We start from the raw sequence: 12,381 nt of genomic DNA on the forward strand, positions 1-12,381 counted from the left end.
TCAATCCAAATGTATTATTATTATTATTACACAATGCTACTCGATCCACCGTATCAGTGAATATCTAACACAATTGTTGTTTATTATTTTTCTAATATTTTGTACAGTTAGTGTACTCAAAATCATAGTAAATGTATTTTGTTATTAACTTTTACACAATCGTTCAAATGAAGGCTTTAACAGTTAGTGGTAAACTTTACTTATAAAGTTTATATTCTGTGACCTCGCACAAAGAAAACTATAAGTTTTGGAAGTTGTGGATCCATTTATTGTTTGTATTAAATGGTAGAATATAATATGACATGGTTCCTCTATTATTCACTAAACTTTTTACGATGTACTGTAATGCAGTTTTTACTGTGGTTATAACTTTATTTCTGTTATTAACAATAAAGATAACATGTAAATTAAATATTTGTAGATTTTTTTGGGGGGGAGTGTCTTCAACCCCCTTAACCATCGCTCTGCCTACGTGCCTGGCACCAGCCTGGACTGCTGGATGTGAATTTACAGGTTCTACAATTTTTGTGTTAAAGCAGCCAAACTTATGCATGTTCAGGATATGCTGGAAAGTTAGTTCATGCCAAGGAGGCTCTGGAGTCTGAACCCAATGTAATTCCCCGTGGGCCTGGTGTTCTGTGTCCTGTTCATGTGTGTTCGTAATCCATTATTATAATCCTCATCCAATCGTAAAACAAAACAAGTCAAGTAAACCTATTCATGTTAAGGAGTTTCTTTGAGCTTGTTTTTAAGTCCACTATATGCACAGAAAAACCAATCGGGACTGGACCGACAGTTTTTTTAGTGGTATCCGAACCTCTATAATCTGAAAACGAGTCTTCTGCGCAAATTGTAACTCGAGAGAGTTCGAGAAATGAACGCGTGAGAGGTGAAGGTGGAGTAGGAAGGAGGATACGAGACTGCAGCTACCGGCCCTTTGCAGCAGCGCTCACCGCTTTGCTCCGTCAATTCTCTTTCTCCCCTTATGCTCGGCGTTGCTCTACAGATTCCTGGGACAGAGAATATGCGTCCCCTCCTGGTATCGAACCCGGCACCCTTTGATTACAAGGCGACCACGTTACCGCTACGCCATCTGGGAGTCCTCCCTTGTTATTATTAACTTCTGAATGTTAAATGTACAGTCGCCGGCAATAAAAATGGGACACATAGGTCCTAAAATACTTTCTTCCCTCAAATGCGTTGTGTGTATTGCCTCTTTACTCTACAGCGAAAAGTGGGTTTTAATAGCCAATATGAATGGTAACTTCTACCAACGACGTAGATTCAGACAACACACACGACGCCTTCGAGTGAAGAGAGTATTTCAGGAAATAGGTGTCCCATTTTCATTGCCGGCGACTGTACAAGACATATACAGGATGAAAGAACGCAATACAGTCTGGAATCTCCAATTGTCAGGCATTGCCATTTTTGCAACGACCAAAGGAGTCATTGATTGAATCGTGAACGGCCACCCACGAGGGAAAAAAAGAGAGGCTCTATGTTGAAGGCGCCGCTCTGAATCACGCAGACATGTTGACTAACAAGAAAGACCACTCGCAGCAGCAGGAGTGAGCCCTCCCCTGAAGCAAGCAAAATCCCTGCCTGGAAAATATAATTCTCCGTAACGATCCGAGTTCCCGAAGGACTAATAAATTCCCGTGATAAATACTGGAAGGTGTCTTTTTCCCTGGAACGCTCTGCAGACACGGAAGAGGGACTTACATCTCATTGGTGCTGCGATGGGTGGGATTTTAATTGAAGGGATTATCGACTTTGCTGAAATAACACCCAGCTTTATCAGTCGGAGAAGCGAATCTGGAATCCAATTCCTTGTTTTCCAGGGGGAAGGAGATTCTCACTCTATTTCTGGTTCGCTGGAGACGATTATTTAAATCCGAAGCTTCGTTCTGTTCTTCAAGCGTTGCTGTTTCATTTTCCTTTACTTCAATGATATGATTCAATGTTTAAAATAAACTCCTTTCTCCTTTCGTTAATTAATTCTGAACTTCGTTAAAAATCAACTTATGATGTTATTGTTTCAGTACCAACAGCTGATGAAAATGCAAACTGTCTCATGTACAGTCACCGGCAATAAAACTGGGACATCTAGATTCTGAAATACTTGCTTCCCTGCAAGTCTTTGTGTGTGTTGTTTGGATCTAGGGCGCTAAATGGATTTTAATAGCAATGACAACGTGTATCGCCGTACAGTTATGCAATACACAAGACACTTTCCAGAGAAGCGAGCTTTTCAGGATCTAGATGTCCCATGTTTATTGCTGGTGACTGTATACTGGACTCCTCTCACAGACAGGGGAATGATGGGAAATTTGAACTAGGCACAATTTTGTATCAAATGAAGTGAAAAGTATGCTGGTCGATCTGCGTTGTGTAGTGGTTAATTTAGAGCCTTGTGAAACCAGAAGTGCCTGCCTGATGACGTAGTTGGGCGCCGTCGCCTTGTAATCAAGGCGTCACGGTCGATACTCGGTGGAGCCACACGATGTTTTGGATCACTTTAAAGTGTGGGGCCAGTACGGATTAGCCTGTCTGCACTTAAAACGAACTCGAAAGTAAACTTAATCCTGCAAACCAGAAGTTCTTGTTTGTCAAAATGTCTCAACGTTAAATGTTAGTCAGTTTTATGCTCGAATAGGCTAATCTGGATTTAACATGAGGTTTAAAATACAATCACTTTAGAATGTGCCTTCGCCATGGATGAAACTCGGATCCCACGATAATTAGGCGACAGTATTAAGAGCTCCATTGTCCATTTCATCATTTATCTCCTATAAAGTGCGTTCAAATACAATAAACATTTCTTTAACTTATTTTCCCACAGCGATGTGCATTGAGAGTTTCTAAATTTGTATTTGGAAGTATTTCTTTGCGTAAAGCACAAATATTCGAAGAGATGAGAAGACTTTTTTACATAATCTAAGATATTTAGTTTCACTTACAAGGAAGAGGACCAACTTGGGTTAGAGGATATCGAAATATACATACCACAAAATGTATAGCTGCTACGGACAATAAGCATAGGAGCAACATGTAGACTCTCTTTATAGTGACAAGAAAGGAATCTCTATTTATTAAAATAGCAATCGGATGAATGTTTTAGACAGACACGCAAATGATTCCAGATATTTTATGTATCGTGCAATAACCTAGAGGAAATTTTGTTCTCTCCTGTTTTGGTGGTGATGGAGCATACAAAGAGCGACTGCTTTCTTGACCGTCAACTAAATCAAGTGACACTTTTCCAACTTGTGACGCTGCAGAATCACCGAAATCACTATCCATTTCCACAGCATCAGTCCCTTCTTTGTCTCATAATGTATTAAAATGTTCTTCAAATAGCTGTTCCGAAACTGAAAGTTCTTCTCTCTTTGGCACTTCCCCGATATATCAGCCAAAAGCTGTCCGACCAGTTTGTTGCACTGTGTGTAATGCACTTGGCAGCTCACCCTCGCGTTAACATACAACAAATACAGTAACAGAAACCTTTCCGTATCTCGTACCTTTTAAAAAATAGAGTTGCGTGTTCTACAGTCCTGGAAATATCAGTCACTCTTTATTACGTAATTCTCCAGACATCCGTGCACCCCCTTTCCTTCCGCCGCACATAGTCCATAGTATGAAACTAGACGACACGTATTTTCTTGTTTTACAATACGACTAAACTGGTCTTGTTCAAATATCAGCGACAACCATACGGACCCTTCTCTGTTACTAACCGAGGGGGAATAAGGAAAACTGAAAAAGAAACTGGCATTTTTTGCGCAGTTTGCTTCAGCATTTCAACACAATGCCTGTTCCCGCCGCAAAAGCAGAAGGGTGTGGGTAATGTTGCAGGAATAAACACATTCGCAGTTCCTGATTACAAAGAGGGAAAGGAGCGCAGCTGCGTGAGTTTTCACACAGTTACAAGTCGTTGATTTCACGGCGACCATTTGCTTAGCAAACAAATACATTTCCTTCCATTAGTTCAATTAGAAAAAAGAGCGAGGAAGAGAGGAGAAGAGCCCGTCTGGGAAATGTTCCCGCGCGCGCGAAACGTCCGCAAACTGAAAAGGAAATTAATTTGGGAAATGAAAAGAATTAAAATGAATGAAACGCGATGTAAAGAGGAATTAGTGTTCCTTTCGCAGCTGGGTCATTCAGACGAAACCGTTTGGATGGAGTAACAAGATCGGAGGGAGAAAGAAAAACTGCTAGCCGAGAGAAACAGGAAGACATCCTCTTCGTTCCTGTCGCCTCCATCCACGTCTCATTCGTCAGTTTGAGCCCCGCATCATAAAAAGGGCGGGGGAGGAGACAAATACCCGGGCAGCGCCTCCGCCAGCTAATGAATTAGCCTCTCTCGCTGCAAGGCCTTCATTTACGGAGAGATCTTCCAGCGTCTTGTAAATCCGGACATTTTCAGCTTGGAAAGACAGATTTAATTAATTGCCGCGTTCCCTTCGGAAGGCGCTGTTGTCCGCTGACCTCCTTCGGTCTTCGGTTAATAACGATCCTCCCGCTCAAACTTTAAACAAAATGCTTCCATTTTCATTGTTAGGGACACGAAACTTAGATATATCACTGTGGCAGCATTTAATCCGCCTCTTGGTTTAACGTGTGGTTTTTGTCCTCTCGAGTGAGTTTTGGCCCTCATTGGATGAAGGAGTAGACAATATATTCCGGCCTGAGTGGCGGAGTGAGTCCCGGTTCAAATCCCTTCATCAATTTCATCATATCATCACTTATCCTCATCTTCGCGAGTAGTCAAAAGTGGCAAAAACGTGAAGTGAAATTAACCAAATAAATCAATCGAATAGACAATAAAAATCACCTCTTAGCGATGCTCGAATCCAGAACCGCAGTAGAGTAGAAATCCACGAAGGACAGGATTTATACAAATATAATTTAACTTTTAAGCAAATGAATCCAACTGATTACTTTTGTATTAATTTGATATATTTATATTTTTCATATTTCTTTATGAAGTAATATTCTTTCATAGAGATATAAACTATGCCTTCTAATGTAAGCAGGGTAAGTTCACCATCTCAAAATGTTTCTTATTCCGAGTATCGTGTGCTTTAAAAATAAAAATATATAAATATAAATAAGAAATAAGTACACAGAAGCAACCAAATGTAGTGTGACATCCAGCCGACATCAATTTCTCCTTCAAATCTACGCAATGAACATTTCTGTAGAAATCTACCATTTGGTACATACCTTTATAAAACAATATCATTCGCATTCAAAACCGGAGCTAATGCAGTGAAATGAAGTGAATCTACGTCATAATTAGGTTTACGACGCTAGCAAAATATTCTGCAGTAATTTCCAACGAACGTACTGCAATTGTTACAATGGCAAGAAGATTGGGGGAGGGATATAGAAACGGTTATGAGGAAAATGCTAGAGAAAGCAAAAAGAGAATCCTTGAAAATGTTTACTTGGAAAATTCTATTTTCCTAAGTAGTCGAGATTCCTGGAGTGTTCCTCGAGGGTCGCTACCAGGAATCCTTCGATCAAAGAGGGAGCAGAGAGAGGGGGAGAGAGGGAAGGGGCGCAGACAACGGACACTTCCCTCGGGATGCTGGGGAGGCTTCTTGCTCTTAGGCAACGCCGACGTCGCTGCTGAGAATGTGGAGAACGCACCGCCCTACAAGAGGAGCCTCTTTCATTGTATCGCGCAGCTTCTTCAAGCTCCCCTGGCTCTAATTATTAATTATTTTTAAGCAAAGTGAACAATTGTGAACTTTTCTCTTGTGACTAGTAAGAATAAGAAGGGGAAATTTTCAACATCTATGCAAGAACATTATCAAAACTGTAAACCTTAACGACAGAACTGACAATAAAAGTTCACTCTAAGAAGCAGAATATTTGAAATTTCTCAGAACAACCTAGAATAACATTACATGAAGTATTTTATATCAGGCACCAATACGAAGGTCTGTTATTTTTCTCGCTGGAATTCTTGACATGGCACACATAAAAAAATAGTGAGATATAAACTTTATCTAAATTCCTTTCTTATGAAAAAGTACATTATCCAACTATGGTATTCCTAGATAAAATATGTGCAATTTTTATGCGTTACAATCAATTTAATAAATGTTGCTTACAGCAGACAAGCTATATTCAATGTATGCTTATTACATAAGAGTAAAACTTCTATTAAATACATTGTAAAACAAAAGAAAATCAATTACTATTCCTTTAAATAGAGAATATTTTTTCTTTCAGGAAAGGATAAAATATTTTTTCGTCATCCATTCAGTCTACTTAGCGTCGAAAGAGAATATTGGAAAGGACGCAGAAACACGGAAAGCTTGCAGGTAAGTGAACGTAAATTGAATGGACCAAATTTAGCATTCTATTGGGAATTTCTTGTATTATAAATGTACATATTTCAGCTTTCAGCCCTGATGTGTAACCAGAAGAACTCGTTATTATTTTACACCTGATCTTTACCTTCAATAATCGTTAAGAATCATTAATATTTCTAGAAATTTAGAAGTTGTCATCGTTTCCATTTGCTCTGAAATCACAATTTTTTATGAGACCAAAGGCTTCCCGTAAGGAGAGAATGTTCTTTTTTTTTCTGTCAACGTTGAACTAGGAAAATAGTCACGACGAGTAATCAACGTGACGTACTTAGCAGCGAATCAACTACAGCGACAGCGTAAGCCTGTTAGGTCGCGATGCTTTCTGATTGTGAACCAAAGTGTATGGTTTGAGAAAGGAAACACACGGAAACTGTGGGGTGCAGTGATATTTCTTGCAATCAGAACACTATTGTGATGTTTATGTTTCAGTGCTTTTGTAGTATTCAGTCCAATTCTTAACGAAGAAGCTGTGATACTTAACTGAAATCAGTTCTGAGAGGATTGGAACAAGCGTTATCAAGCGTCCATGGTTAAGTAAATGCACATTTACAACATGTGATTGATTTCCGCGAGATGTAACTAGCCGAGCGGTGCGATGACGTGCAGATGGGGGAGCGATACGAGCAACCCGCGGGCGAGATTGGGTGTCAGCAATCAGGACAATCTCCATAATGGTTTGCCATTTTTCATTCATTAATTTTTCCTTGGCGTCGGCGCGGGCATCATATCTAATGCAGATGTACCGCGTTGCTTATCTTAATTAGATCTCTGTCAGTTGCATCGATCAATCGCGGCTCCTTCCGCACCCATTGATTTTTTCATTAGGCCTCGGTGCGCTGCCTTCCCCTGTAGAGGGTTTTACCCGACGGGGAATTAAAACCGCCTTTTTTCTTGTCCTAATCACTTCTTTCGCAGCCCCCGTCAACATTTTGTTATAGTTCCGCAGTGCGGTGGAAAGTTCCAACGAAAGTTCTCCAGCTTGTCATTCTCTATTGCAAAATTTATCTTACATATATAATATGAAAAATGTACAACTCAGTTGCTACCAAAAGTTGCGACTACAAGACACCTCTTTTGGTGTCAGTCCGAACTTGGAGTTGTCTAGCACCAATTTGGTGTATTGTTTCACCATTTGCTTTCAAACTCTGCTGTGTGTTGTGTTACACCAAGTAGGATGTTTCACCCAGGGTTGTTAAAGGTCCAGGAATTTTAAATAAATTCAATTCCGGTCCAGGAGAGAAAATCAGAAAGCGTAAATGGGTTTTGGACCGTAAAGAAATTTTTTATCTGTAAAGTGTTTTAATTCGCTCCAGGAACATTTCTTCCGGGTCAATTTAAGTACGGTCCAGGAACTTTTTTCAGGACCAATTTCAATATAGTCCAGGAACCTTTTTTCAATGACGCAATAAGCAACTTGGCCCAAATGTAAATTGTGTTAGAAGAAAGCTTCCGGTCCTGTAGCGGAACCAAATAGAACCCATTAAAATTGATGGGTTCCACTTTTGGTGGAAAGTCAGTTACATATATTGTAATGTGAATTTACTAACAAAATTCAAAAGGAGATGTGGTACTTGAAGTAGAGTTGGAATCTGTTCTACCTCCATTTGCCATTTAACATATGACATTTAGGCGCTATTTGTCACAAATATTATGGTCACAAATATAAGCTCCTTCTCTATATAATCACCACCAGCATAAGGTACTGGTCGTAGTGGGGAGAAAGCGTTTGTAGACCGTGATCAAAGAAATATGCCGCTCATCACGTCACGTGGATATAAAAATGAAAGCATTCTCTCTACTGCCCCGATTTTACTTCCCGATGACTTCAATCTGTTTCCGCAATGAGGATGAAGTCCTGAAGTCAATCCGCACGCAGGCAACAGATTTCTTTCGACAGAGGACTACAAAAGTTTGTTTTCGAGTATAAGTTCTTCAACGGTGGTACTGGCTATACTGATATGTATTGCCATATACGACACAGGCCCTTGGACTGTGCGAACAATTTCATGATCTACCTCCTCTTAGTCATTAAATTTGCCGATATCCGCGGCAGAGTAGTTAGCTCAGGGTGCTACGACGACACGGGTCTCGGGTTCCAATCCCTGCCTGGCCATGGGTGTTCTTTGTGACTGTCCCTTCAGCAATTTCATCATAACACTTGACCTCGTTGCCACGATTAGCGAAGAAGTAGCAGAAAAGGGGCGTAAATAACCAATCCAAGCAATCAATTATTTACTACCGTAAAATTGCCTTTGCAGTGTTCACTCTGATTCAAGAATGCTAAGTCATATCGATCGCACGCAATAAGATCAGAAACCTTTAAGAAAAGATGCATGCATGTATACAGGGTGTCTCATAAGTAATAGCGCAAACTGACACAGGTGAAAGTACACGATAATAGAAGCAAAAAAGCCTCAGTAATCATGGGTACACAAACGAGCCGTTTTCGAGATAATTACGAATGTGTGGTTACAAGCCGCCACTGACCTCTTTGTTTGTAAACGTAGTCCTAGTTGGTAAAATGCTAAAAATGTTTGCGAATGTGTGGTTAGAAGCAGTCACTGATTTCATTTTGTAAACACCGAGTGCTTTACTCCTTGCGCGTTCTGAGATTTGCTCTTTGTTTACAAAACAGAACATTTCCAAAAGGTGGCGTGGTAATCAAACAGGATGGATACAATCAGTACATGCTTGTGACCAATTCCGAAATAAACCGGGGGTGTTCGAAAGCACATTCATGTACATTCATATCCAGATATTATAGAATAATTAAATCAAATATACTTAGATGGGCAGGCCATGTGTCACTAATGGGAGAGGAAAGAAGAGTTTACAGGATTCTTGTTGGGAAACCTGATGGTAAGAGATCTGCAGGAAGGTGAAGACGAAGATGAGGGATAACGTTGACATGAACCTAAAGGAAATCGGCCAGGATGGAAATGATTGCCCAGGATAGGGACAGAGGGAAGGCTTGTGTTGCTGCAGCCATAAACCTTCGGGTTTAAGAAGGTTAGAGATTTATTTAGTTAGATTACGGTGTAATGATTCTGATCGTCTGTCAAAAATATGTGTGCATTTTTTAAAAGTCTACTTTCTCAATAGCCTGATAAATGTGAAAGTTTGGTATCGTTTGCGTGGGGAAAGGTTGCGGGGGAGGCTTTGATTACCTCGCTGCCCGATGTACGTTCCTGGAACTCTACTTTGCCCGGTATAATTATCATGTGGTCGAAGCAAGTCGAAACTAGTTTCGCAGACGGCCATAAAAGAGTTGGAAGTGATAATCTGTCGAGGCTTAATCCGTTCCAAGGCGGGCCCCGATGACAAATACCCGAGGACGGTCCCGGAGTACCTGAACGCAATCTTGTTCTCGATCGACTCCGCTGATTAATCAATTACCCCGGAGGTAGAGCACCTGGGCCGCTCCCAACAGCAGCCTCTAAACAGTCCGGCACACGCGCACTAAGGTAATTACGAGCGGCACTAATTACTCCCAAAGCAAATCCCACCGGGTTGTTGCCCCACCTGCTCCTCCTTCGTCTGGAATATTCTCCGTCTTCAAGACGATCCCGGACGAGAATTTTTACTTTCTTCAAATAGATACTCTTTCTGGATTCGTGTGTTCTCAGTGTTCGTATGGCTGCAAGGTGTGTTCTTTTACAGCGGAATACCTCTAATAATAGCGGATACCTCTACAAAAAGGACATTTCTCAGTAATCTTCCCAATTTGATTGATTGATTGATTGATTTGCCTTATTTTACTTCGCATTTTGTGAAACTTTTGGCTAATTTGTGAAGATGGGGATGAGTGATGATATGATGAAATTGATGAATGGACACTCACAAACATCCATGCCCAGGTCAGGATTCGAACCCGGAATTCCTGGCCTCGTAGCGCGATGTGCTAACCACTCCGCCGGGGGCCGGCAATCTTACCAACTGTTTATCATCCCGGTTGGAAGATGACGCAAGTGTTTTAGCTAATGTTTTTACCTTATTGAGAAGAGCTGGTGCCTTTCCCTGCATGCGAGGAGGTTTTTAGTGTATTCCTTTGTAATATGTGCGGTAGTCTTCTGCACCCCGCACCATGGCCGTGAGGTCTAAGGTGTCATGCTTTGGGCTCCGGTTACGGGACGCGCGCAAGTTCGAGTCTCTTGGGGAAGGGGGGCTGTGGGACCGGTGGCCACTCACCATCAGAAAATTATGGAGCTACGAATGAGTACCGTAACCCGGTCATGAAAACACGCAACATAGGTGTGTTGGTCGTGTTGACCACACGTCACCCGCAACTGGTTGGGTAATTTCCCACCTCGGGTGAGTAAGTGAGCAGAAGCAGGTGGGAGTGAGGCCGGTCCGGTCCCTCAATTGGCTGTTGCGCCACGGGTTAATATGGAGATATAACTTTTTAATTACGGACGGGGTCACTGAAAACAAGCTACAATTCAAAAATTCCGAACAAGTTTTCGAAGTTTTAACCTGGTTGATAAACAGAGAACACTTGTTCGAATCACGTCGCCTGGAAAGCTACAATTCTTATTTCCGAACAACGGGCAACTGTAAGAGAAAACAATGGCGCTTTCTCAAACTCGGAGGTAACAGTTATTTTGGACCTTGAGTACCTACTTCTTGAATCTCATTGTTTTAAAAATGCGTACCGATTCTATCTTGTGAGGTTTGTTGCACGTGGGTTAAGATGACAGACATGCAAGCAATAAACGTTAATAGGAAAAGTCGAAAGCATCAGAGGCTACGAAAAAGAGAAACTCAGAAACGGCCAATATATAGCTAACTTAATAATTTAAATGGTTCGGCTAAAATATATCTAGGATGTGTGATACCGTGTTTCAAAATAATTTGCACGATAAGAACACGTTCCATGAGCAATACAACATAGTCACCGATGTAATATCTCGTGAAATACATTCGATCACATCTTTTCACATCTTTTGGGGGGGAGGGGCGGCGGTCCCAGTAGTTCTAAATTCTGCCGCCAGGTGCCAGATTGACAAGTTGTAAAATGGGTGCATTAACTGGCGAAACATTCTTGCAATACATTAAATTAGGCACACACAGGAGCTGTACTATGTAGATTTTCAGCGAAAAATGCAGGCTCGACCAGGACTCGAACCCGGGTCTCTGGCAATCCGTGCCATTGCTCTACCACTGAGCTACCGAGCCGGCCTGGCTTCCCCTGCATTGCACATGCAGAGACGATTTCACACAGGTAAAACAGCGCCAGCGAAAATGCAGGGGAAGCCAGGCAAGACCATCTCGAGGTTCAGGTCACAGCGCTCAGTCAAGACGTCATCATCTGGAGGCGATCGTCTTAACGCTGTAAACTGCTTGACGTAATTTTACCGTAGATAATTAAGGTATATTTATTTCTCTTACGAAGTTAAATTTTGACATTTACCCTCCCGACGAATATAGTTAGAAGAAAAATGTATAATATTGAATATTTACACCAAAATTTTCATTCAGGAAGTCACTATGGCCACCACAAAAATTCCTACCATAGCACAAAGAAAGAGTTGAAAACCGTTAGAAACTTCCTGTCGGAAATATTTAAACATTGTATATCTTTGAAAAATATTATCGGGAATATTGGTCAGCTACGGTAAAACTCGTAACCGCTTTTGTATGAACTTTTGTATGTAAAATCAATTGATTAAATAAAAAACATGTTAGGTTGACCGTAAACTTTCCAAGTTACCTAATCAATTAAATTGTCTTTAAGTTTACCCAAAATTAATCAACCAGATAATGCAGATATTCTGTGTAGCTATACAATCTCAATACAAAACCTTAATTTCTATATTCTTGCAGCAAAAGCGAAAGAAATTGGTACAAGGGCAATGTTACATTTCTGTGTATAAAGACTAAACGTAAATAATTTGTCACATTGCAATTTCGATCCTATTGACTTTATTGAACGAAAGATAATAAACAAATTGAATCTTTTCATTGTCGTTAGTAAGATTTGTGACAATAACTT

The 12,381-nt window shown here is 40.8% G+C and overlaps 1 non-coding gene across 1 annotated transcript; it reads right to left on the reverse strand.

Moving 5' to 3' along the window:
- Positions 1-11,493: 11,493 nt before the first annotated feature.
- Positions 11,494-11,564, reverse strand: TRNAS-GGA (transfer RNA serine (anticodon GGA)). Its single transcript has one exon. It is a non-coding gene; the product is annotated as a tRNA-Ser (tRNA).
- Positions 11,565-12,381: the final 817 nt, after the last annotated feature.

The sequence above is a fragment of the Lepisma saccharinum genome, chromosome 10 (genome assembly GCF_977018435.1).
Source record: "Lepisma saccharinum chromosome 10, izLepSacc3.1, whole genome shotgun sequence".
NCBI lineage: Eukaryota > Metazoa > Arthropoda > Insecta > Zygentoma > Lepismatidae > Lepisma > Lepisma saccharinum.